This window comes from Rhinopithecus bieti, unplaced genomic scaffold (assembly GCF_001698545.2).
Source record: "Rhinopithecus bieti isolate Rb0 unplaced genomic scaffold, ASM169854v2 scaffold_9696, whole genome shotgun sequence".
In the NCBI taxonomy this organism is placed as follows: domain Eukaryota; kingdom Metazoa; phylum Chordata; class Mammalia; order Primates; family Cercopithecidae; genus Rhinopithecus; species Rhinopithecus bieti.
This window is the reverse complement of record NW_016806217.1, coordinates 1,564,274-1,578,027: the sequence shown is the minus strand read 5'-3', so window position 1 is coordinate 1,578,027 and position 13,754 is coordinate 1,564,274. Positions and strand designations below refer to the sequence as shown.

Below are 13,754 nucleotides of genomic sequence, written 5' to 3'. Positions count from 1 at the left end.
CAGGGGCAGAGGAACCACTGGAGAGCTTGTCATGGTGGAAGTTTGAGCCAGGCTTTCCTAAGATGCTCTGGCAGGTGACAGGGTTGAGAGGTATTTTTTGGGGGGTGTCTGAGTGGACTGGTAAGTGGGAGCCAGCTGGGGGGACCCAGGGGTAGGAGCAGCTTGTTCACAAGCTGACATGTCTGCACTTTGTGGATTCTCTTTTCCAAACCATTGATAATCCTCCCACCTCCCCTTTGAACCCATTTTGATATGGCTTGAATAGTGTTGTCATTTTCTGTTCTGTAGCCTGGAGTGGCTAGAGCATCAGTTCTGTGATATACCTGATAACTCTGCCTTCCAGATGCATTTCACCATCATTTCTTCAAGTTCTATAATGTACATGTGCATTAATTAGTATTGCATATCCAAAGACTCCTTGGGTGACTTTACATCATTATCATTTGCTTCATGACCTCTCCAATTATTCTTCTATTTTTCCTTCCTTTATTTTGATAATTTCCTTGCTTTAAGTAAATCATTTCAGTCTGGAGACTGGTAAATTATCTATTATTTAATGTTCTTAGTTGCAAACTCAGAGTGGAACACTGTTGATATATTATCCAACTATTTCATAAGCATACCGGCATGGATTTGGGGGAACTAATTTATCTTACTTTCATTTTCTTATCAAATAGTGGTTCCAAGCATTGTTATTTAGAGAGAAGCATGTTGTGAGACAAGCTGAAAGTGGTTTCCAGTCTCTATTCTGTCTCTTTTTCCCTTTTGGCAAGCCATGTAACCATTGTAAGCCTTAGCTCTCTATAAAAGGAGGTAATATTCATCTCTTTTACATCAATATGTAGATTTGGTTAGGAGAATTATGTACACATACACATACAAACACAACAAAGCTGTGCTAATATCTGTCATTAGTGAAACCACAATTTAAGCTTTAGTAAGTTTCTGTGCCTGAGATGCCTGATATTTTTTCTCTATAATTAATTCAGAGGGAAAAGAGTGCAGATTCTTCAACAGTGCCAGATTATAGCACACGATCCCCTAAGTGCATGGTCCTGCCTATGAATTCACATATGCTCATCCTTTTCTTCTGTATTTGGCCTCTGCTTTGGCCTTGCCATTGGCTGCTTGTGACTTTGCCTTCAGCATCAAGACCAGAACAATTCAACATCAACTTCAAAAACGAATATTGGATATGACCTCCAAGAGCATGCATGGTTTGGCTCATGCCTGCCCATTGGCCTGTTGGCTGTTGGCATCTCGAATATGCCACACTCCTTCTCAGCATTGAGGCATTGCTTATGCAGTTCCTTCTACCTAGAATACCTTTGCTCTTACTCCTCATCCTCCCCATTTTCAGCTAGGTAATTACTCTTGTATGTCTTTCAGATTTCGGCTCCATTATTCATAGAGAAGCCCTAAACTAGATCAGGGCTTTAAGCTCTCACAGTGCATGCACTGTCTCTTCACAACACATGTCACAGATAAGTATTCTAGGATTATCTGCAGTTCTCATTGGATATGAGCTGTCCTTCTTGCTATTATATTCCTAACATCCAGCTCACAGGTGTTCAATAAGTATTTGTTGAATGAATGAGTGAATGACTGCGTTTAGTTTTTGAAACTTGTTCTGGTTTGTGCCTATTGGCTCAGCTAGCACCAGGACTTTTTGTTGTCCAAATACCCAATGAACACTCTTTGCAGAGCATCAGCTCATTCCAGAGACAGAGACAGCCATGACTCCTGCCTGTTCACTCGGTGGCTGGGAAAGTGGCTGGGCTGCTCTTCTCCAGGCTGGATGCCCCCCAAAAGACCCACAGTGTGATTAGTTTGCCTTCTGGTTCCTTGGTCCCTTTGGGTTCTTAGCCCCTTGGGTGCCCCGAGCCTTCATCTTTTCTTTCATATCTTTAGCAGGCCCCTGTGCCCCACATCCCTTTTCTTCTCTTTCCCCAGCAGCCTTGCCCGGCCCTGTCTCCCTCTCCAAGCCCCTCTTTCCAGTGTATTTGTACCCGTCTCTGGACTGTGAGTCCTGCCCTGAACCTTCCCTCAACTGTTGGCTTCAACTGCCATCAGAATGTTCCACCCTCAAAATTCTTAGGGGTTGGTGCCCTGGTTCTGTGGCTGGGTGGACTAGAAGGCCCTGAGGACTGGGTTCAGCCTTTACTTCTGAGTGGTCTCAGCCTTCAGCACCCAGTAACCACACAGCAGTGCGTGATGACTTGATTTTCCCGCCTAATTCTTAACCAAGTTTCCAAGGCCATCGTGGTCATTTGTGTGACCCCTCTGCTGCAGTTTCACAATTTCACCACGCTCACCTGCTTTGGTTGAGGAGAAACTTCTGTGGATACATTGGCAGGCCTAGCTGAGAAAAGTTGGGGACCACAGGACTTCCTGCTACCTTACTTGGCTCAACCCCCAGGACACTCCTGACCCCAAGCTGCAGTTGTCCTCTGTCACCCCTAATATTGCAACCACCCCAAAGTAGCTCACACTCCAAGGCTGCAAATGCTTGTGTTCTTCTACTCTCAGGGCTGGGGTAGGCCGTGGAGGAGGAGGAAAGGCCATTCTAGTGGGTCAAAGAGCCAGTGCAAAAGCACTGCTTATGGTGGCTTCTTTGGGGGTTGCAGATATGTATAGCTGTAAGAAATATGAACTCATGCCCCCCAACAATGCCTCATGCTTAACCAGCTCTCTTTCTGAGCTCCTGTGTCTACTGGGAACATTGAGGCTTCCTCTCAGATTTGATTGTGTCTTACTACAGGTGTTTAGTACTTGGGAGTGAGAGGCCCATCTAATCAGAGCTGGCCTTGGGCTCTGCAGCTTACCCTGGTCACTCTTGGTACTCCTGTAACAAGGAATACTTTATAGTTTTCTCATTCATTTATTGATTCAGTCATTCAGTCATCCAGTCATTCATTTAACAGTTATTGAACACCTATATGCCAGGCATTATCTATGTACTGGGGATACAAAAAGTGTCAGGCAAACAGAAACAGACATTCACCCTCAGAGAGCTTCTGCCCTGACGAACTTCCTATAGGAAGAGAGTAGGTTTTATAGAGCAATTGACTGGAGTAAGGTGTGTGAGATAATGGTGCAAGCTGAGGCCAGGAAAGGAGGCCGAGATGCTATGAGAACTTGCTATGAGAACTTGCAAACCAGGTTTAAATTTTCAACTTTTATCGTAGAAGCCTTGGGAAGCCTTTGAAGGAAGGGTCTTAAGCAGAGGAGATACAGGATCACTTTTTTTTTTCCTTTTAAGTGAGGGCACCTGCGCCATGTGGAACACAACTTAGAAGAAGGCAAGAGTGGAGATTGGTCAGAAGGCCAACTGGGAAAGGAAGAGCCTTGGTGGGGAGAAAGGGTTTGACATGTAACCCAGGTTGAGGAAAACTGACTGGCTGTGAGGTCAGGGATCTGCTCATTGTGAAAGCAAACACAGAGGAGGTTAATTGTAACTTGAGTTTGAGGCAGGTTGAGGTGGCTTTGTAACAGGCAGGTAAGGCTAGGATAAATGAGAAGAGTGAGGGACTGGAGCTCTGGAAAGGTAGTGACTGGTCAGGGCTGCAGAATGGCCATTCCTGAAGCAGGAGGGCTTCAAGGAGTCTCCAAAGCCTGCTCATCCTGGTCTTTTCAGAGCTGCTCTGAGTATCCAAGAGGTCCAGAGAAAAGGGGCCGTGGGGACACACACAGGCTGAGAGAAGCTGGGAAGGGTCAGTGTGGACCACAACTGAAGATGACCTCAGCAGATGGAGGCAGTCTGTCAGATCCCCTCCACCACCCCCTGGGCCAGTGTGCTGCAGCTGGGGGGCAGGCCAGCCCCCTCTATCACTAACTGTGGCTGCCATTTTGTGCCTGGCCATCCATCCCAGACAACCTTCAATTGGAATCTCTCCTAATGAAGCCCTACCACACAGAGGCAGTCGGCCCTGCAATGGTGTAGGCTCGAGGCCATGGCCACAGCAGGAGGAAGTGGCAGTAGAGGGTGGCAGTTAGGGGGCAGGAATCATTTGACTCTCAGAACCCCATTGGGGTGTGGCTTCCTAAAGCTCTCCGAGGTAAGACATACAATGGGACAAATAAGTTTTCAGGGCCGGGCATGGTGGCTCACACCTATAATCCCAGCCACTTTGGGAGGCCTACACAGGAGGATCACCTGATGTCAGGAGTTTGAGACCAGCCTGGCCAATATGGTAAAACCCCGTCTCTACAAAAAAAAAAAAAAAAAAAAAAAAAAAAAAAAAAAAAAAAAATACAGAAACTAGTTGGGTGTAGTGGTGGGTGTCTGTAATCCCAGGTACTTGGGAGGCTGAGGCAGGAGAAACACTTGAACCTGGGAGGCAGAGGTTGCAGTGAGCCAAGATTGCTCCATTGCACTCCAGCCTGGGCAACAGGAGTGAAACTCCATCTCAAAAAAAGCATAAGAAAAGAAATAGGTTTTCAGCGGGAGACAGCAGGTGCATCGATGGCACCAGAGGAAGATGCCGTGACCCTGAAGGATCAATGTTGGAGTGGTTATCCCAAGGATGGGGCCAGTGCTGCACCTCTTGCCCTCAATTTCTCCATCAAAATTGCATGAGGTTTTTTTCTTTTATCTTTTGGAACTTATAATGGTATTTCTACTATTTATTTGGAAGAACATATATAGTGAAACTAGCCCAGAGAAAAGGAACAATAAGTAAAATAAATGGGCAAAAGCTTGTGCTGTTAGCTTTAAAGTGTATTTAAAATAAATCTGAAATCATTTGAACAGCATGAACCTTGGTGGCCAAATAGATCAATGACAAAGAGGAGAAAACCTAGATACAGGTTCATTTTTGCCTTATATGCTTTGAGATTAGTGTTTCTATTTACAGCTGTGACTGATACAGATGCATCACAGTTGAGAGCAAAGCGAGGTGAATGTCCCTATTAATTGGCACCATGGTGCGAGGCTGGAATGAGGGTGTGGCCAGCCAAGAGGGGATTTGCTCTTCTTGCCCTAGTTCCCCATTGTTTCCTGTCCTGTCTTGTGTCCAGCTGCTTAGTAAGCTTCGTTTTGGTATTTGATGCTTTTTATAGCTGGAACCCTGAGGTTCCTCAGAAGTCTGCACATGTTTACTAGATGGTGCTCTGGATTTTCTTTAAAGATACGAAGAAAAAGGCAAGAGCAGGTCTGTGAAGCTTCTTACCTCCAGCAGAGCTGGTGGAGTGAATGACGTGGCTCCAGCTGCACCCCCAGCTGATGAGAATGGCCTTCCGTTTGCTGAGATTCTTCCCTTTTCTCTCCCCACTTCCACCACCAATATGGGCATTCATTCTGTAGACAGTAAATGTGAGCTTTCATCCTTGAGTATATTGAGACATGACTTTTCCTAATAAAGGTGGCAGTCCAAATTAGTGTAAAGCATGCAGTAATTGATACAGAAATCACCTAGTCATTTTTCCCCCCAGTGTCTGCTTGGGGGCAGACCAGGTACTGTTCTGGGTTCAAAAATTAACCATGTAAACAATAGAAAGTGAAGTTTTTTTTGTTCCCAGGGAACGGGGAGCTCTTAGTGAAGAAGAAACACAGTGAGTGATGAGTCAACCAATAAACAGCTTGACAGGAAACTGGTGAAATGAAGAAAAATGAATCTAGCTAGGACAATAGACATGGATGGAGGTGGGTGGTAGTCAAGGAAGACTTCTTGGATAAGCTGGTATTTGGGCAGAGGCCTGAAGAAGTGTAAGCCATTGCTAGGGGGGTATCTGGGTAAGAACGTTCCAGGAAGTGGGTACAGCAAGTGCAGAGATGCACCCTGTGGATTGACTCCTTGAAGTGAATCCTTTTTAATACCTCCTTCTCTACATGGCAAGATTTTTGTTAGTGATTATGTAATAAATTATCTTCTTCATTTATTCTTTTTTTGATGAGTATAAACTTGACATTTTTAATTAAAGTTACTTACAATTGAATTAGCTAAAAAGTCTAGTGCATTTGAAACAAAATTGTTTATAAGCTAGTTATGTTTACAGAATGAAAAGTAAAATTAAAGATAAAGACATTAATATTCTAAATTAGCACTTTCCAAACTGTGTTCTAAAACTCAATACTCATAACACAAGGAGATGATAATAATGTACATTGGACAGCCCCTGTGGGTCTGGTGGTGGTGTTGGTTGCTGGTGTTGGTTGTTGTTCCTTTCAAAATAAACTTCGTCTCAGGGTGCTCTCAAAGCGCATCTTTGTGGCCCGTGAGGTGCTCATGCACAATGAGAGAAAATCAAATGCAGATACACTGTGGTGCCAGAAGAGAAAGAGCTGTTCCTTCTTCCAAGGCTAATGTCCAAAGTAGTGCACATTGATTTAGGTCTGGAATATAGTGAAAAACTAATTTTTCACAAAAAACTTTCAATAAAGGGAACCTATCCTTCTCATTGCGTTCAACATTGTCGTAAGGCATAAAGGCATCAAATAGCTACATTTTTTCTGGGATTGCTTATTTGCTCACTGATTTTTCCTTCCACCACGACATCTAAGATTAAAAGAGAAATTGATACTTAAAATTTAGAATCTGGATATCAATATATAGTTGACTCCAATCTATCTTCCTTCCCTTCCTTCCTTCCTTCCTTCCTTCCTTTCTTCCTTCCTTCCTTCCCTCCTCGCTCTCTTTCTCTCTTTCTTTTCTCTCTCTCTTTCTCTCTTGAGGGAGCCTAGCTCTGTTGCCCAGGCTGGAGTGCAGTGGCACGATCTTGGCTCACTGCAAGCTCTGCCTCCCGGGTTCATGCCATTCTCCTGCCTCAGCCTCCTGAGTAGCTGGGACTACAGGTGCCTGCCACCACGCCCGGCTAATATTTTTGTATTATTTAGTAGAGACGGGGTTTCACTGTGTTAGCCAGGATGGTCTTGATCTCCTGACCTCGTCATCCACCTGCCTTGGTCTCCCAAAGTGCTGGGATTACAGGCGTGAGCCATTGCGCCCGGCCCCAATTTCTTAAACTGATTGCTGAAGAGGGCAACCAAATGGCTGAAATAATTTTAGAATAAAAGAGTCTCTCCCTTGGCAGTATAGTTGTACTCAAAATTTTATTGTTACATGAGGCTGGCCGGCTGTGCTGTCATTAAGGAGCATGAACGGTATTGTTGAATAAAATGCTCAGTAGATACCTCTGGATTGTCAGAGGGGCTGGACTCTAATACTGTATCTCCAGGGTTCTGCAGGTTAGGGATGTGGTGCATGTGTAGGTCTTCCCCAACTTCAAATTTATTCGTCCTTCAGCTGTTGCCTCACAGATCCCAGGAGGGGACACCAACCCCTGTTGCTGGTCCAACTTGGGGCTGGCCATGATAAATTCATTGGGCTGGCAGATAGTGGTAGCAACTCTTCCCAGGGCAATCATGGGGTTTAGTATGGTTTGGCCGCCCGTTACAGACATTCCTGCTTCCTCAGCTGCGTCTTTAAAACCCTGGATAATCAGAGACACCATTTTATCCCTTTCCCTGTCGGTCACTTTATTACCGACTCCAAGGAGCATTAGCATATTGTCACATTCTGTGACTCCCATTGTGTAGAGGTCACTGAAGACATTGGCACGTGCTATCCTGCCCATCACGGAAGGGTAGTTTACGATCCAGTAAATGTAATCTGTGGTTTGAACCACGGAAAGCCCACCGTGCCTCAAAGGAATGAGACAAGTATCCATTCCAATGCCAAGCCTTGGCGTAACGGCTCCCAGAAACTGCTCATCTTCTTGGAAGTGGTTCTCCTATAAAGATTCTAGCAATTTTTGCAAGACATCTTGGGGCACTTCGCAGCCTGTGTCCTTCAGTGAATCTGGTTAGCTGGAAGCTCTTGTCCAATTTGTAATTTTCCGGGTTAAAGGACTCTTGGGCCTGCTCTCCTCACAGCTCACCCCCACCCCTCCCTCTGCGGGTTGGCTGGGTTCTTTACAGATACACGGCTTGCTTTGCGCCATCCGCCTCCTCCCGGAAAACGGGCCACGAGCGGCTCCCACAATGCACCGGGCGCGGCGGGCCTCCCTTAAGCATGCCCTGAATAAAAATGCCGCGGCCCGCGGCTGCGGGGACCCGGGCTCCTGCCTGGGCGCCGCGTGGGCTCCCTTGGCTCGGCGTGACCCTGCGGGAGCCGGGCTGCCGCGCTCCCGTCGGCTAGGCGCGGGGCTGATTTATTCTTCAGTTTTAAGACAATTTAAAGTGTATATATTTCAATTTTAAAGATAATATTCAACTTAAGGAAATGATTGAATACACTTCTTAAGTATATTTTTCTTTTAAAAAACATAGCTGCAACTTAAAGAAATATATTGTGTTCGCTTTTTAAATTTTAAACACAGAGTGGTAAGATAGAACAATAAAATCGAAGTGTCTTAGCTCAGGCTGCTATAAACAAAAACATCATAGACTGGGTGGCTTAAGCAACAGGAATAGAAATTTTTTACCGTTCTGGAGGCTGGGAAGTCCAAGATCACATGATGGAGAGAGAGATCATCTCTCTCATGTCTCTTGTTATAAAGGTACTAATCTTATCCATGAGACCTCCACCCTCACGACCTAATCACTTCCCAAAGGACCCCTCCTGATACCATCACTTGGGGGATTAGGGCTCCAACATATAAATTTGGGGAGAATACATTTAGTTCATAACATGAAATAACTCAGATTCTGCTTTTTTGACTTTAGAAGTCAAAGAATCGTGCTATCATTCTATATTTTGGGTCTACTGTTTAAATTCAGTTAAACTTAGGGATATGTGGTGCTACAAGGATTGTAGATATGAACTACACCCAAAGCAAGCTGAAATGATTTGGAACCACTACGAACTGAACCCTCAAAATATGAATAGATGAGTGAGTGTTTACACAGGCATAAATGTGCATGTGTTTGTGTGTGTGCACGCACATATGCCTGTCTTCCTGCAACCCCAAAGCCCCAGAAACATTCTTAGGCTCAGCATTTGCCAGCATACAGAGTATTAGATTTTCCTTGATTGTTTTTGTTTGTTTTTGTTGTTTGTTTTTTGAGACAGAGTCTCGCTCTGTCGTCCAGGCTGGAGTGCAGTGGCGCTATCTCGGCTCACTGCAAGCTCCGCCTCCCGGGTTCACGCCATTCTCCTGCCTCAGCCTCTGGAGTAGCTGGGACTACAGGTGCCTGCCACCATGCCTCGCTAAATTTTTTGTATTTTTTAGTAGAGACGAGGTTTCACCGTATTAGCCAGGATGGTCTGGATCTCCTGATCTCATGATCCACCTGCCTCGGCCTCCCAAAGTGCTGAGATTACAGGCATGAGCCACCACGCCCGGTCCCTTGTTTTGATAGCTGAAAAATCACAGTGTCAGGTAACCCCAGCTCACTTCCTGGTTTGTAACTAGGTTCTTTGATGCTGCTGTGAGATGTTCTCTCAGACCTGTATTTCTATTGCTCTGATTAGATGAATGAAAAACTATAGTCTTCATCATAAATTGCTACCTGAGTTTTCTGTAGTTTTGCACCTCCCATGGAATGTTACTGCTAGGGAATCTATTGCCATGTCACATTCTGGAGTCACCCATTTACCCTGTGCCCTTGTTTACTGGAAGCTTCAGTCCTCAAATGAAGGTAGCAAGACGAACAGGGTTATGGGTTGTTACCATTGTGGCCATTTCAAGGGCATCAGCTACACAGTAGAGAGGCGGCTCTTGAGTGCCCAGTGCTGTGTTTGGATGGATCCCAACCTTGATTGGGTAAGGCTGTAAAGGGTGAGGGAGGAAGCCTATTCCTACTTTCTTTAAAGAAGGCAAAGCAACTTTATTTCATATGGTCAAAAACAATGTAACAGCTGTTTTTTCTTTTTTTTTTTTCTAGATGCAGTGTTGCTCTGTCGCCCAGGCTGGAGTGCAGTGGCACCATCGTGGCTCACTATAGCCACCACTCCCAGGTTCCAGCAGTTCTCCCTGCCTCAGCCTCCCAAGTAACTGGGATTACAGGTGCCCACCACCATGCTCAGCTAAGTTTTTGTAGTTTTTTTTTAGTAAAGACAGGATTTCACTATGTTGGCCAGGCTGGTCTTGAACTCCTGACCTCAGGTGATCCTCCTGCCTCGGCCTCCTGAAGTGCTGGAATTACAAGCGTTAGCCACCGTGCCCAGCCAGCTCTGTTCTTTTTTCACGAATTTAACCTTCTAAATAGGAAGACATTTCTAAATGCCACCAAATTTACCAACAGATTGGTTGTCAGTCATAGTCTGTATGTGTCTGTGTTTCTAACTTAACCTGTTTTGTAATTTACTAGAAAAACAGCAGAGTATGACTTTGCTATTTTAAACAGAAGGTTGGGATCCTAATGAAAGCATTTTCTTGATTCAGGATTTCTGTGAGTATTTCTGCCAGGGAGATGCTAGAAGCAGGAGAGGGTGAGAGGGACTTTATAATCTCTGTATAGCTTTGCAGTTGTTAAGATGGTACCCAGGAATGTGCTTACCCAGCTTGCTCCCGGGAGGTAGTATGACTTCAACCCGGTGAACCGATCCCTTTATGGAGTGGCCTTCCCAAGGATGTGATGATGTTGGTGACCGTATGAACAGTAATCTGTATCTAAGACAGCTATGACTGCTCTATTCTCTCTTTTTTTTTTTTGAGACAGAGTCTCGCTCTGTCGCCCAGGCTGGAGTGCAGTGGCACGACCTTGGCTCACTACAAGCTCCGCCTCCCGGGTTCACACCATTCTCCTGCCTCAGCCTCCTGAGTCGCTGGGACTACAGGCTCCCTCCACCAAACCTGCCTAATTTTTTTTTTTTTTTTGTATTTTTAGTAGAGACAGGGTTTCACCGTGTTAGCCAGGATGGTCTCTATCTCTTGACCTAGTGATCCTCCCGCCTCCGCCTCCCAGAGTGCTGGGATTATAGGCATGAGCCATTGCACCCGGCCTGCTCTACTCTATAATGACTGTTGTTGGCTTTTAAATGAAGCCTTTATAAATAAAGGGTCTGTTTACTTAAAAGTTAAATGCATGATTTAGGATGAGCCAACTAGACTGACAGAATTTACCTCAACCTCTAGGTGAATTCTCGAGTTAGCCGGAGTGTGTATCTGGGGAAAGCAGCCTAAAGTCTCATGGGTCTCTGACCACAGGGTATGAAGAAAACCCAGGCTATTTAAAAAATATGTTTGCTTCTAGAAAATAAAACAGTGTTTGTAGATGTTTTGAAAACATTCCTAAGGATGACAGGAGGAGACTTTGGTAGTCAACAGAGGCAACTGTCTTCCAGGGCCGTTGACAGAGCTGCAGTGTGAAGTCAGCCTCAGCTGAGGAGTTTCACTCCCTCCCTGCCGCCACTGTCCCCCATAACTGGCTTCTCCGTCAGCCTTAGGAAAAGCAGTCTTGTTGAGTTCTCTTCAGTTCTTACTCACAGCCTGTCATTCATTGGGTGATAGAAAAAACACCAACTTGGGTTTTGCATTGTTTACTTTTACAAATCCCAATTCAACTCCATCTCGAGCTGTCTAGGGAAGGGAAGAGGCCTCTGATAAGCACAGCTGGAACAACGGGAAAAGATTCCCCGGCTCTGCTGTTGACATGACTTGCTTTCTTCTATCACCAAGGGGTCTCTAGAAATGATCAGAGAAGTCAGAGGAAGTTTGAATATCAGATATATCTTCAGAATTTCCAGTCAACTCTTCAGATTTGAGCAGAGAGAGATGAACGGCATGATATAGAACCAGCAAGCACACAAACCTTCCGAAGAGACCAGAACTTGTGGCCTCTCCTTTAAATGTTCACCTGTCCTTCTCTTTCATCTCCTTGCCAAGGCACCTGTGTCTCCTTGACAAACTAAAGATCAAAGGAAAATAAAAGTGTTTGGGATCAGAATGATTGATCTTAGATTGGGAAGGATCAGCAAAATCCTCTCATATAGTATTCTGTTTTTCACAGAATAATCTAAGGGCTACTGAACCCCATGACAAACCTGTATTTTATCAGTGATCAATTTTGGTCTAAAGATAATGTATAGGAACTGTGCCTTGTGGCAAAGGATATCGATTTATTTTCTTCATGGCCAGGGATATGTGGGGATAGGATCAGAACTTTCTGGATCCTTAAAAACCATTCTATAGAAAATTGTGGGGCTGGGCACGGTGGCTCAAGCCTGTCATCCCAGCACTTTGGGAGGCCGAGACGGGCAGATCACGAGGTCAGGAGATCGAGACCATCCTGGCTAACATGCTGAAACCCCGTCTCTACTAAAAAATACAAAAAACTAGCTGGGCGAGGTGGCGGGCGCCTGTAGTCCCAGCTACTCGGGAGGCTGAGGCAGGAGAATGGCGTAAACCCTGGGAGGCAGAGTTTGCAGTGAGCTGAGATCCGGCCACTGCACTCCAGCCTGGGTGACAGAGCGAGACTCCGTCTCAAAAAATAAAAAAAGAAAATTGTGGAATGGAGAAAAGTTAAAAAAAATTGGGGTCCTTACTTTATAAGTGAATGCTCCTGGCTGGGCCTAGAGACTATCATGCTTCTGTTCGTGTTGGGACCCACAAAACTGTGTCCTGTAATGGGTGGGGTTACCGGTCCCTGAAGCCCAGGGACTTCAGACAACTTTGGCATTTGATGGGATGTGGTCATGAATGTTCTCTGTGGCCATACAAGAGGAGGAAGGTATCATTGAAAGGAAGGTCATTTGGTGATGAAGCTGGGCATTATCTTCCTTTAGGAGAGGCTCATAAAATGCTGATGTGCTTCTTTCATGAAGAATGCAGGAGTTCCAGGAGCAGGGCCGCTTGACACTCTTGTACATTTGAGGGGAAAGGGAAATGTTCTATGAGAATGGGAGCCTAGGTGGGTGGTGCACAAAATGGACATAATTAGTAGGGGAACCTCAGAGGGAGGGTTGAAGGGTGACAGGGGCTGTGGGAAGAAGACCTCTGGGGAGGATGTTTGTGGTCATTGTATCGAAAGCCCAGGTTTCTCAGAACAGGCAGGTGATCTGAGCCTCAGTCTGCACATCAAATGTATCACCCTTTTGTTAGTCTGTTCTCATGCTGCTAATAAAGACATACCCAACACTGGATACTTTATAAAGAAAAAGAAGTTTAATGGACTCACAGTTCCATGTGACTGGGGAGGCCTCACAATTGTGGTGGAAGGTGAAAGACATGTCTTACATGGCAGTAGGCAAGAGAGAGAATGAGAGCCAAGCAAAAGGGGAGATAATCCCTTCTAAAACCATCAGATCTCGTGAGACTTATTCACTACCACAAGAACAGTATGGGGGAAACTGCACCCATGATTCAATTATCTCCCACTGGGTCCCTCTCACAACACGTGAGGATTATGGGAGCTACAGTTCAAGATGAGATTTGGAGAGGGACACAGCCAAATCATATCGGCCCTCAAGAGGATTACATATCTGCTAGGGTTCACACATGTTCCCTCCAACATTCAGGAGTTGCCAATGTGATGGTATCGACAGGTGGGACACTCCAGATGATTAGGCCATGGGGGCTCCTTTTTTCTGAATGGATTAGGTACCCTTCTACAGAGTCTTGACTAAGGGAGTTGGTCCCCTTTTGCCCTCTTGCCCTTCTGCCTTCTGTCATGTGAGGACACAGCATTCCTCCTTCTTGGAGGATGCAGCATTCAAGGTGCCATCTTGGAAGCAGAGAGCAGCCCTCATTAGCTCAGCTGCTGCCTTGATCCAGGGCTTTCCAGCCCCCAGAACTGTGAGAAATTTCTGTTCTTTATAAATGACCCAGTCTCAGGGATTTTGTTACAGCAGCACAAAACGGACTGAAGCAGT

The 13,754-nt window shown here is 45.4% G+C and overlaps 1 long non-coding RNA gene and 1 pseudogene across 1 annotated transcript; one reads left to right on the top strand and one right to left on the bottom strand.

Moving 5' to 3' along the window:
- Positions 1-2,130: 2,130 nt before the first annotated feature.
- LOC108531665 (uncharacterized) lies at positions 2,131-11,957 on the top strand. Its single transcript, XR_001886236.1, has 3 exons — positions 2,131-2,207; positions 9,827-9,948; positions 11,563-11,957. It is a non-coding gene; the product is annotated as an uncharacterized LOC108531665 (long non-coding RNA).
- On the bottom strand, positions 6,929-8,267 carry LOC108531664 (selenide, water dikinase 1 pseudogene; annotated as a pseudogene).
- Positions 11,958-13,754: the final 1,797 nt, after the last annotated feature.